Source organism: Myotis myotis, unplaced genomic scaffold (assembly GCF_014108235.1).
Source record: "Myotis myotis isolate mMyoMyo1 unplaced genomic scaffold, mMyoMyo1.p scaffold_m19_p_1, whole genome shotgun sequence".
In the NCBI taxonomy this organism is placed as follows: Eukaryota; Metazoa; Chordata; class Mammalia; order Chiroptera; family Vespertilionidae; genus Myotis; species Myotis myotis.
The window spans coordinates 187,340,823-187,352,165 of record NW_023416313.1 but is presented as its reverse complement, the minus strand read 5'-3'; the positions used below and the strand labels follow the sequence as shown (position 1 = coordinate 187,352,165).

The 11,343-nt window shown below is 39.1% G+C and overlaps 1 non-coding gene across 1 annotated transcript; it reads right to left on the bottom strand.

The window, feature by feature from the left end:
* Positions 1-6,286: 6,286 nt before the first annotated feature.
* LOC118661613 lies at positions 6,287-6,422 on the bottom strand. The gene has a single exon (XR_004969390.1). It is a non-coding gene; the product is annotated as a small nucleolar RNA SNORA62/SNORA6 family (small nucleolar RNA).
* Positions 6,423-11,343: the final 4,921 nt, after the last annotated feature.

The window sequence follows — 11,343 nt, the reverse complement described above, 5'->3', positions numbered from 1 at the left end:
CTACATTTGAGTGATTTCCTTATAATCTTATTTTATAATTTGAACCATGTTGCTTATAGACAATATTATGACCACATAAATATTGTTCACCATGGAGCCAAGTATTTTATTTCCCTCTCTATGAGTCCAAAGTTATGTCCATCTCACCAAATAGCAAATATCCAAATCCAAAGTTTGACCTTTTCTTGCATTCCACTGAATGTTAGCAATTAGTTCACATTTCTTTTGCTTCGAATTGGATCATGACTTTCTTATTCTGTTGTATTTTTCCTTGAATTTCCACTTGCCATTCTTTTTTCTTTTGGGAGAAGAAACATATGCTTTCTTCACTATTCACTAATATTATCCAGGTCCTTAGTTATTCTGTCTTTTGCTTGCAATCCACTCCTTTTTTTTACCCCCGACAATAAATTTTTGGAGCTGTGAATGATTTTGCTTTGTATTTTAAAAATGAATCTGCTATAAAATTTATTTTATTTCCAAAATGTCTTGTAAGAAAATCTTAAAACATGTTCCCCCACTTGCAAGACAATCTAGTTTACATACAGTTAGCTTAAAAATAACAAGATCCATGAGGACATTGTTGGTGGATTAATTATCACAAGATTGGGGGGCAAATTCAATTTTTAAGGACAAAACATTCCAACACGAGGAGTTTCCAATAACAAATATACACAGTCTTGAGGTCACAGGTTACAGTCCATGGAAAATAATTACTTGAAGATCATTGGAAACTCTTTTTCCCTCTTGGTAAACAGACTAGATAAAAACTAAATTCCTTGATGACAAGATACAAATAAGTATAAATTAAATTATACAGAGACTTCACCCACTTGGCTACGGCTCTTTGTTCCTCTATGTACATTTTTCAACCTTCTCCTTCATCTTTAAAACAAAGGGTTGTGTCAACAATCTTTTTGGCTTTCATGGTTCTAGTTTAAATACCATTTTGCCTCATGACATACGGTTTCACCAGCAATTTTAAACAAGGCTAAATCAAAATATTTGGGGTTTATAATTTCCTGTTTATTTGGAGCCAACTGTTCTAATTTAGAATAATTGCTTTCAAGGCCTGTTGTCCAACAGTCATTCTAGATTTCTCTTTATTGGTTTCCTTGGATTTCAAGCTGTCTCCTTTCGTATTGTTAACTCTCAATTTACTGGACAATGTTCTCATGTAACTCCTTAGGGTCTTCCTTGTGTTCTCATATATCTGAAAATATCTTCATTTGGCCCTCCTCATTGTGATTTATAGTTTGACTTGGTACAGAATTTTAGGTTAAAAAGAAGGGTTTTGGCATTTTGATTTGTTTATGTGTTGTTTATAATTTAGTTTTCTTTGTCACGTGCTGTAAGGTCAATTTTTTTGTATACATTATCTGGACACCTGCAAAGGACGTGTATTTTCTGTTAATAGAGTATTGAGTTTGATAAATATTTATTATAGACATATTTTAAACTACATAATTTAGATTTTTTTACATTCTTTATTTGTGTCTATTTGCTCCATCTGACAAGTCTGACAGACATGTATTATCTTATGTTCTTCTTATATATTACTTTGCATATTAATACCAACAAAATATTCTTATTGTAAAATATACTCTTTATTAATACAAAATGAACCAATTCCCAATTTGCCCCTTATGTGTTTTTTGTTAAGTCCTTGCCTGAGAATATATATATATATTCGGCCCTCAGCCCCTCACCCAGACTGGCCAGGCACCCCAGTGGGGACCCCTACCCTGAAGGGGGTGTGATATAGAATATATCATCTAGAATATATATATATATATATAGAGAGAGAGAGAGAGAGAGAGAGAGAGAGAAACATACATGCCCCAACCAGGGATGCAACCTGCAACCTGGGTATGTGCCCTGACCGGGAATTGAACTCACAACCTTTTGGTGTACAGTACAGCATTCCAACAAACTGAGCCATCCAGCCAGGCAAGTGTTTTGACTTGAATTTTACTTAATTTGATATAAATATTGAGATGTTATATTTTAGTTTGCAATAGCTATGTACATCTTTGTTCATCTGATTACTTAAAAAATTTCTCAAACTGTTATGTTTATTTAGATTTTATAAACTCTAATGTTAGAATTTTGTCCCATCTGGGTGTTATATTTTTAAATGATAATTTAATCATTATCCTCATAACTATATTTGCACTTAATTCTTTACTTTGTTTTATAATTTTTTTGCTGTCCCCTTGATTTTTCATTTTTTATCAGTATTTTGCCATATCAACTTCATTTATTTTATATTTTTTATTTTTTTAAATATTTTTTATTGATTTTCTACAGAGAGGAAGGGAGAGGGACAGAGAGTTAGAAACATCGATGAGAGAGAGACATCGACCAGCTGCCTCCTGCACAACCCCCACAGGGGATGTGCCCACAACCAAGATACATGCCCCTGACTGGAATCGAACCTGGGACCCTTCAGTCCGCAGGCCGACGCTCTATCCACTGAGCCAAACCGGTTTAGCAACTTCGTTTATTTTTAATAATTTAAAGTTTTGTTATTTTAAATCATCTAGAATTAACTCTTAATAAAAAATCAAACAATAAACATGATATATATATATATATATGAAAATACCTACTTTTATTTGCTTTAAAAGTTTTATTTCTATTTCTTAGTTTTATTGAATTTATGATAGAACCGTTTGACTAGGTTAATTATTTTTAAAATACTGCTTTTGTTAAGACATATATCATTTAAATTACTTTTATGCAAAACTAGAGGCCCAGTGCACAAAAATTTGTGCACTCGGGAGCGGGGGGTCCCTCAACCTGGCCTGTGCCCTCTCACAGTCTGGGACCCTTTGGGGGATGACCACCTGCTGGCTTAGGCCTGCTCCCCAGGGGATTGGGCCTAAGATGGCAATCAGACATCCCTCTGGCAGCCCGGCAGCCGTTGGGGGATATCCACTTGCCAGCAGGGAGCAGACCTAAGCTGCAGTCGGACATCCTTAGCGCTGCTGAGGAGGCGGGAGAGGCTCCCACCACCACCACTGTACTGGCAGCCATCAGCCTGGCTTGTGGCTGAGCAGAGCTCCCCCACGTGGGAGCGCACTGACCACCAGAGTGCAGCTCCTGCATTGAGCATCTGCCCCCTGGTGGTCAGTGTGTGTCATAGTGACCAGTCATTCCCAGTCTTTCTGCTGTTAGGGTCAGTTTGCATATTACCCTTTTACTATATAGGATAGAGGCCTGGTGCACGGGTGGGGGCTGGCTGGTTTGCCCTGAAGGGTGTTCCCGATAAGGCTGGAGGTCCTGCTTGGGTGACTGGCCAGTCTGGGTGAAGGGCTGATGGCTGTTTGCAGCTGGTCACACCCCCTTCAGGGTAGGGGTCCCCACTGGGGTGCCTGGCCAGTCTGGGTGAGGGGCTGAGGGCCGTTTTCAGGCTGGCTGGCGACTGAAGCTCCCAGCCTCTCCTTTTTTTCTTTTTTTCTTTTTTTATTCCTAGATTTATTTACCTTCTATAATTGAAACTTTGTTGCCGTCACTGGAGCTGAGCGCCGGCTCCATCTCTGAGGCCATGGCCTGCTGAAAGTAGGTATCTGGGGTTTGTTTAGCTTCTATAATTGAAACTTTGTTGCTTTCTGAGCTCAGAGCCGGGCCGCAGCAGGCGGGGAACCTTGGCTTCCTCCATCACTGGAGCAAGCAAGCCTCCTGCTCGCTTCAGCTGCGTGGCTGCTGGCCGCCATCTTTGTTGGCGGTTAATTTGCATATCGCCCTGATTAGCCAATGGGAAGTGTAGCGAAGGTATGGTCAATTACCCTTTTTGTCTTTTATTAGATAGGATGTTTTTTATGTCACCAGAAGTCATTTAATATATATTTTTATATATTATCGTTCTTTATTTTGATTCATGTTTTAGTATAAATCTAAAGAAAAATATACCATGTAAATAAAATAATTCTAAATTTGTATATTTCTAATAATCTCTTTATGCTGCTAAATGTAAAATATTGGTTCAGAACCCTTTTTCAAATGTTGTCACTCCAGTCTCCTAGCATTTAATGTTAAGAAAAAAGTCCAGCTTTTTAGAGGTAAGTTTTTGTCTCTTTTAATGATGTTAGGATTGTTTATTTTTTTCTTAAAATTTATAATTTTCATCAAAGTCTAGGTTTATATTCTTTTCTTTTTTTTTTTTTTTTTTTTTTTTAATATATTTTTATTGATTAAGATATTACATATGTGCCCTTGTCCCCACGTTACCCTCTACCCCCCACGCCCCCCACCCCCGCTCATGCCCTCACCCCCCCCGTTGTCCATGTCCATTGGTTAGGCCTATATGCTTGCATATAAGTCCTTTGGTTGATCTTCCCCCCTTACCCCCACCCTCCCCTACCTTCCCTCCAAGTCCCGACAGTCCAATCAATGCCTCTCCGTCTCTGGATCAGTCCTTGTTCATCAGCTTATGTTGTTCATTATATTCCACAAATGAGTGAGATCCTGTGGTATTTATCCGCTCTCAAGTTCCATCCATGCTGTGGCAAATGGTAAGAGTTCCTTTTTCTTCTTCCTCTTCTTAAAGAATACCTTTCAGCATTTCATATAATGCTGGTTTGGTGGTGATGAACTCCTTTAGCTTTTTCTTATCCGTGAAGCTCTTTATCTGACCTTCTATTCTGAATGATAGCTTTGCTGGATAAAGTAATCTTGGTTGCAGGTTCTTGCTATTCATCACTTTGAATATTTCTTGCCAGTCTCTTCTGGCCTGCATGGTTTCTGTTGAGAAATCAGCTGACAGTCGTATGGGTACTCCCTTGTAGGTAACTGACTGTCTTTCTCTTGCTGCTTTTAAGATTCTCTCTTTATCTTTTGCTCTTGGCATTTTAATTATGATGTGTCTTGGTGTGGTCCTCCTTGGATTCCTTTTGTTTGGGGTTCTCTGCGCTTCCTGGACTTGTAAGTCCATTTCTTTCACCAGGTAGGGGAAGTTTTCTGTCATTATTTCTTCAAAAAGGTTTTCAATATCTTGCCCTCTCTCTCCTTCTGGTACCCCTATAATTCTGATGTTGGTACGCTTGAAGTTGTCCCAGAGGTTCCTTACACTATCTTCATATTTTTGGAATCTCTTTTCTTTTTTCTTTTTCGGTTGGGTATTTTTTGTTTCTTTGTATTTCAAATCTTTGACTTGATTCTTGGGATCCTCTTTTCTGCTGCTGGATCTCTGTAAATTATTCTTTATTTCAGTCAGTGTATGCTTAATTTCTAGTTGGTCCTTTTTCATGTCCTCCATGGTCTCCCTATACTTATTGAGGGATTCATTAAATTTATCGGCGGTTTCCATAAAATTCTTGAAAAACCTTATAACCGTGGCCTTAAACTCTATATCCAATCGTTTGCTTTCCTCCATTTCTGCCATTTGTGACCTGTTTCTTTGTCTCCGCATTTTGGTTGCTTCCCTGTGTTGATAGAGTGGCTTTGTGTGCTAGGTGTCCTGTAGGGCCCAGTAGCTCAGCCTCCCCAGTTACCTGAGGTGGACACTCTTGGTGCACCCCCTCGTGGGCTTTGTGCACAGTCTTGTTGTAGCTATGCCTTGGTTGTTGTAGGATCACTGGGAGGAATTGACCTCCAGGGCAATTGGCAGCGAGAATCAGCTGCCCTGATGATGCTCAGCTGTGTAGCAATGCAAGCCGCTGTGGGGCCTGGGCCTTCTCTTGGAAGCTCTGAGTCTATCTGGCCCGGCTGCGGTTAGGTAGTTACAGGTTGCAAATGGCCGGGGCATTCATATGCAAAAGCCTCTGCCGCAGCCTGGGTGGGGCGGGGTCTCAAGGAATCAAAGGGCTGAGAAAGCAGCTATGGCGGAGCCTCAGCCCTGCCCTAAGGAGTCGCGAGTCCCAGTGTCCCGGCAACGGCTGCAAGCACCTCTGAGGGAAAGCTGCTCTCAAGCTCGCCCGCTGCCAGACAGTCCAGTATTTCCCCGTATGAGCCCTGGGTCCCCAGAGACTTCCCGGAACCGGATTTCAGAGCCGTCGGGAGCTTGTGTCTCCCTCCGGATTCAAAAAGACAGCCGCGTCCTCAGGTGCCAGACCCTTTCCGCGCGCACGAGCCCCCGTACCTCTGCACGCCACCTCCGCAGCTCCTCCCGCTCGCAGTGTGCTTTTCTCCCCTTCTAGTTGTAGAATTTACACTCAGCCAGCCCTCCTGTAGTTCTGGATGGTGTCCACCTTGTGTTTTTGATGCATTTATCGATTGTTGTGGGAAGCAGAAATTTCCCGGTGTTTATCTATGCCGCCATCTTAGTTTCCTTTTCTTTTTTTTTGAATGTGGCAGAGAGCACTACCAACTCCAGTCATAGAGGCAAGCTCTACTGGTGTCAGTGAAAGTCCTGCCATTAATATAGCACACTTCCGACACTCAGAAGTTCATCAGTTTATATTCTTTTTAAAAATATCATGATGAGATATTTTAGTTTTTATTATTATAACTTTCTCATTTCATTAAAATGTTCTTTTTTTATATTTTTCACTAGAGGCCTGGTACACAAATTCGTGCGTGGGTGGGGTCCCCAGCAATCAGGGTAATCAGGGCCGATCGGGGCTGGCTGGGGGGAAGGACTGTGGGAGGTTGTTTGGCTGCAAGAGGTTGGCTGTTGGAGTGCACTGACCACCAGGGGGCAGCTCCTGCGTTAAGCGACTGCCCCTTGGTGGTCAGTGCATTGACATTGCAACTGGTCAACCAGTGTTCGGTCAACTGGTTGTAACGGTCGCTTAGGCTTTTATATATATACTAGAGGCCTAGTAAACGAAATTGTGAGCGAATAGGGTCCCTAGGCCTAGCCTGCGATCAGGGCCATGTCTGATGCCCTGACATGATGCCCCACGATGTCCCATGACATTCCACGATGCTCGCCACCACCCTGCGACTGCTCCATGAAGCTCCCCGCCCTGCAATGCTCCCCACAGCTCACCACTGGATGCTCACTGTCACTTGTAGCCCTCCACCGGTCAACAGTCCCTATTCCCGCCCCACCGCCACCCCCCCCCTCATGGTGACCGGTCATTTGGTCATCCTGGTCATCAAAGACACTGGGTTTTTATATAGATAGATAGATTATTCAATCTAAAACATTTGCCTTGTTTATGGCTTGATTAGGTATCCTTTGTTAATATTTTTCCCTATCATCTTCACTCTTGATTTAATCTTCTTGTCCTTTTCTTTCCATTCATAGAGAGCTTTTTGTCCTGTTTTCTATATCACAGATTTTATTCTTACAGGGTTAATTTTGATTTTTACTCTTTTTATGTTCATTTTAAAGCTAATACTAAACTTATTTTTGCTTACTTAGTTTTCTCTTTTTCATGTAGCTAAAAATATTTCCCATGCCTCCTAACCCCTTCTTTTTCATTTCAGTTGGTTGTGTTCTCATCTTATCTCTTGTTTCACAGACTGCATGTATTCTTGATTTTCCTTGAGAATATAAAGCTACTTAGAGTTGATGAGTTATATGTAGTTAATTATTTTCAAATTTTAGTTCTTCACAACATCTTATTTCAAATTATTGTCATTGTTATTGTTTTGAGGTTAATAATTCTAGGACAAGATGCCATTCAAAAGTTGGAATTTGCCACAATAGTGTATTGGTGAGGTCTTCTTGGACTCCTTTGTTGTTATTGGTATGGTTTCTGGATTCTTCTCTCATATGTTAAGCTGAAGTCTTGGTTGATATAAGTTTATATCACCAGTTAAGTGATTCAGTAGACTTAAGGGAGTGAGCAGAGTTCAGAATCATGGATTGATACAGGATATGTGGTTTCTTCTGTGTACTTGGCGAAACCTGCTATGCCAGGGACCATCTTTTGGTATCTAAATTTGCCTGTCTGCTATCTCAATTATAGGCAGAGCTGTGTTTGCCTTCTGGGACACTCATTCCTGGATCAGAGAGAGGTTGAGCATGGGAAGAAACCCTCTACCTTTAAGTTTGTGTTCTGGGAAATCTACTCTTGCCCATGTACACACAACACTGCTTTGGAAAGGCTATTGATTGATAAAAATAAAGGCAGTTCCACTTGGATATTTCTTAATCTATCCTGTAACTAAGCTCCCATGTTATTCATCATCATGTAAATTAGGACAATTATGAGAATGAGAGAAGGCTCAATTACAATTAAGCTGGCACAAAAGGTAGAAACCCAAACTGTTTCAGTCAACTTGGGCATATGGTCACCCTACCTATGATCTAGAACTATCTTTAGCCACTACCCATTCAAATTAGTATTATTGGGGCTCTATGAAGCTATTCTCTATAACTAATATATATCAAACTAATAATTTCTAATAATAATAACAATAGTGGTAGTAACAAATATCCATTTATTAGGTGCTTACTATTATTATAATCTGTTCCATGGTTCCAAAAAGAAAATTTATATCTACATACAGATTTTGAACCCTTTCCTTCTCAAATTCCCAGGAAACTTTCACAACTGGTCCATAATTTTTTAAAAAAATCATTTTAAATTATAGTTGACATACAATATTATATTAGTTTCAGGTGTACAACATAGTGATTCAACATTTGTACACTTTACAAAGTGATCACCACAATAAGTCTAGTAACCATCTGTCACCACACATAGTTCTTATGGTATTATTGACTCTATTCCCTCTTCTGTATATTATATCCCTGTGACTCATTTTATAAGTGTAAGGTTATACTTCTTAATCCCTTTCCCCTTTTCTGTTCTTCCCCTCACCCTCCACTCTTTTGGCAATCATGAGGGGTGAGTTTGTTTCTGTCTTGTGTTTATTGTTGTGTTGTTTTGCTTTTAGAATCCACATATAAGTGAAATATTTCAGGATTTGTCTTTCTCTGTCTGACTTCACTTAACATAATACTCTCTAGGTCCATCCATATTGGTTCATTTGGGAAGATTTCTTTTTTTTTTTTTTATGGCTAAGTCCTGGTCCCCAATTTTTGAAGCTCATTGCCGTTCTTGGAAAAGAGAAGACAGAAGCCCTTGATTGTCTCTTCCTTGCCTCTTCCCCCCTTCCCACCTCCATTCTGCACAGATGTCCTTTGGTCATTTCATATGTGTATCTTTTGTTCTCAAATAGGTGGTAAACTCTTTGGGAGGAAGAACCTTGTCTCCTAAGTCTTTGGCGTTCCTCATACGTTCCAATTTGGTACCCTCCCCATAATCTCTGCTTCCTGAATGGTGTCTATAGTTCTGAGGGTAGGTTTTCTCAGGCCATTTTTAACTTTCCTTGTCTTGGTTGTCATTACAACTTAACATCTCATCCAATATTGCTGTTAAAGTTGGATTTCATTCAAATTTTAATTCCACATTTCATCTCAAGAAGGAAATTAAACAATTTGCTTTGGTCATACATATTTTCCTTTCTTTAATGAAGTCAGTTCTAAGTATTTTAAGACAAACTCTAAATCTGAATAGAATATTTGTGATGACATAATTTAAATAATAGAAATCAATCTTAAATAGCTGAATTACAAGCTGAGAAGAGCCACTCAGTCATTATTAGGTCATCTACACACACGTAGCAAGACATTAACTTGGTCAATGCCTAGATCGCTTTTCCTTGCCTTCTGTTTTTTAATTGTGCAATTATTATTTGATTGATGATTAAATTACATTCAATTGATTAAAGTTTGTACTTGAAAAGGAAATTTAAAGTTTTTAGCTATGTCCTTATGTGACAAAAGATGTACCATAAGTTATTTGAATTACCCTAAAGATGGAAAGTGGGAAACAGAATTTTAAAAGGCTTAACAAGGGTTGACCTTTGTAATTGATTTTTACCTAGAAACTAGGGAAAAATCCAGTACTCCCAATTCAGCAAATTATTTATTCAGACTTTACCCAATAAATTTCACCTCCATTTTGTGCTAGATTAATTGATAAAAATTGGTCTGTTTATGTGTTATTACATTTCTTTACTGGAAGAGAGAATAAAAAAAAGAAGGTAGTCACTTCTCTCATAGGCTCTAAGTTCCCTGAGAGCAATATATAAATCTTAAACTTCTTTGCATCCTTTCTTCCACAGCATCCAGCACAATTCCTTGGGCATAACCCATATTTAGTATGAATTTGTTAATTTGAACAGTATTTATTTATTAATTTTAGCAGACTTGGGTCATGCTATTGTAAGAAGCTTCTCATCCCAAGAGCTTTCTTATTTCAGCATCAGCTCGTGCTTAGCTTGTTTTTTTACACAAAATCATCACATTTAATGTTATGTATCCCCATGATGAAAATAGGAAACTCAAATTATCTGGTTACTCTCAAGTGCATGTCTTTTTTTTTAATCATAACTTTCTGAATCTAGTTTTCTGAAAACAAATGTTGGTAATGAAATGTTATCTGCAGGGTTTGGTTCAGCCCTCTCTCTGTCACAAATTTCTCACCTAAAAGACATTATTGTGCTTGGGCCTTAGTTTGCAGAGGTTGTACTACTGCCCTTAGGCAATTTTCACTGTGTGTTTTAAAATCCCTGTACAATTAGGGTTAGGTATGATGATGATAATGATATTATTATGGCTATGTAAAACAATGTGCAAATACTGTTTCTGCATTGCATATCATGGTCTTCTAAACTGATATCAATATTTTACTGTGCAAAGTCTCCAAAAACATCTTTACAATGCATTATAAGAGAAGAAGTGTAGGTATCAGAATCAGAAACTTGAAATAGTGTATGGGAAAAAAAAAAACAATGCTGCCGACAGTAGGGTGTTCTACAGATGATGGGCACTTACTGTATTTTTCCTTGGGTTTGAAGCCTCCACTCCCCCCTCCCCCCCCTCTATTGGTTTAGACTGTACTTACTCTTTTTATGACTCAGCAACAAATTCAAGAAACAGTTATTATCTATTAGATTGGTTATAAGATTTTTGAGATTTGAAATTCTCTCATTCCTGAAGTACAAAGAGTGACAACTGTAGAACTAAAATGTGCCCATGATTGTATCCTTGCCCCAAATCACATATGGACTCCTTCATGTGTTTTTTTTCCATGGGATTTTGCAAGACTGTATAAATGACCCAAGAGTGAAATTCTCCTTGAAATCCATCCGATATATGACACAGGTATACAATTCAGTATACCTTGGTCTAGTGCCCACTTGTGGTTTCCGCACAGGTACACTAGATTGGAGTTTTTAGTAAAAGAAATGAGGATCTTTGCACATTTGTTTTACAGAGCTGACTCCCTAGGGAAAAGCCCTCCATGTGTCCTGACAATTGAAGTTGGGAAAAATTGGTTCTAGACTGCACCTCCACAATGGACTGACTAGGTGGGAATCAGGATCCAACTCTTTATCCTTTGTTGGCTTAACCAACTTACGCTCCTCTCATTTTCG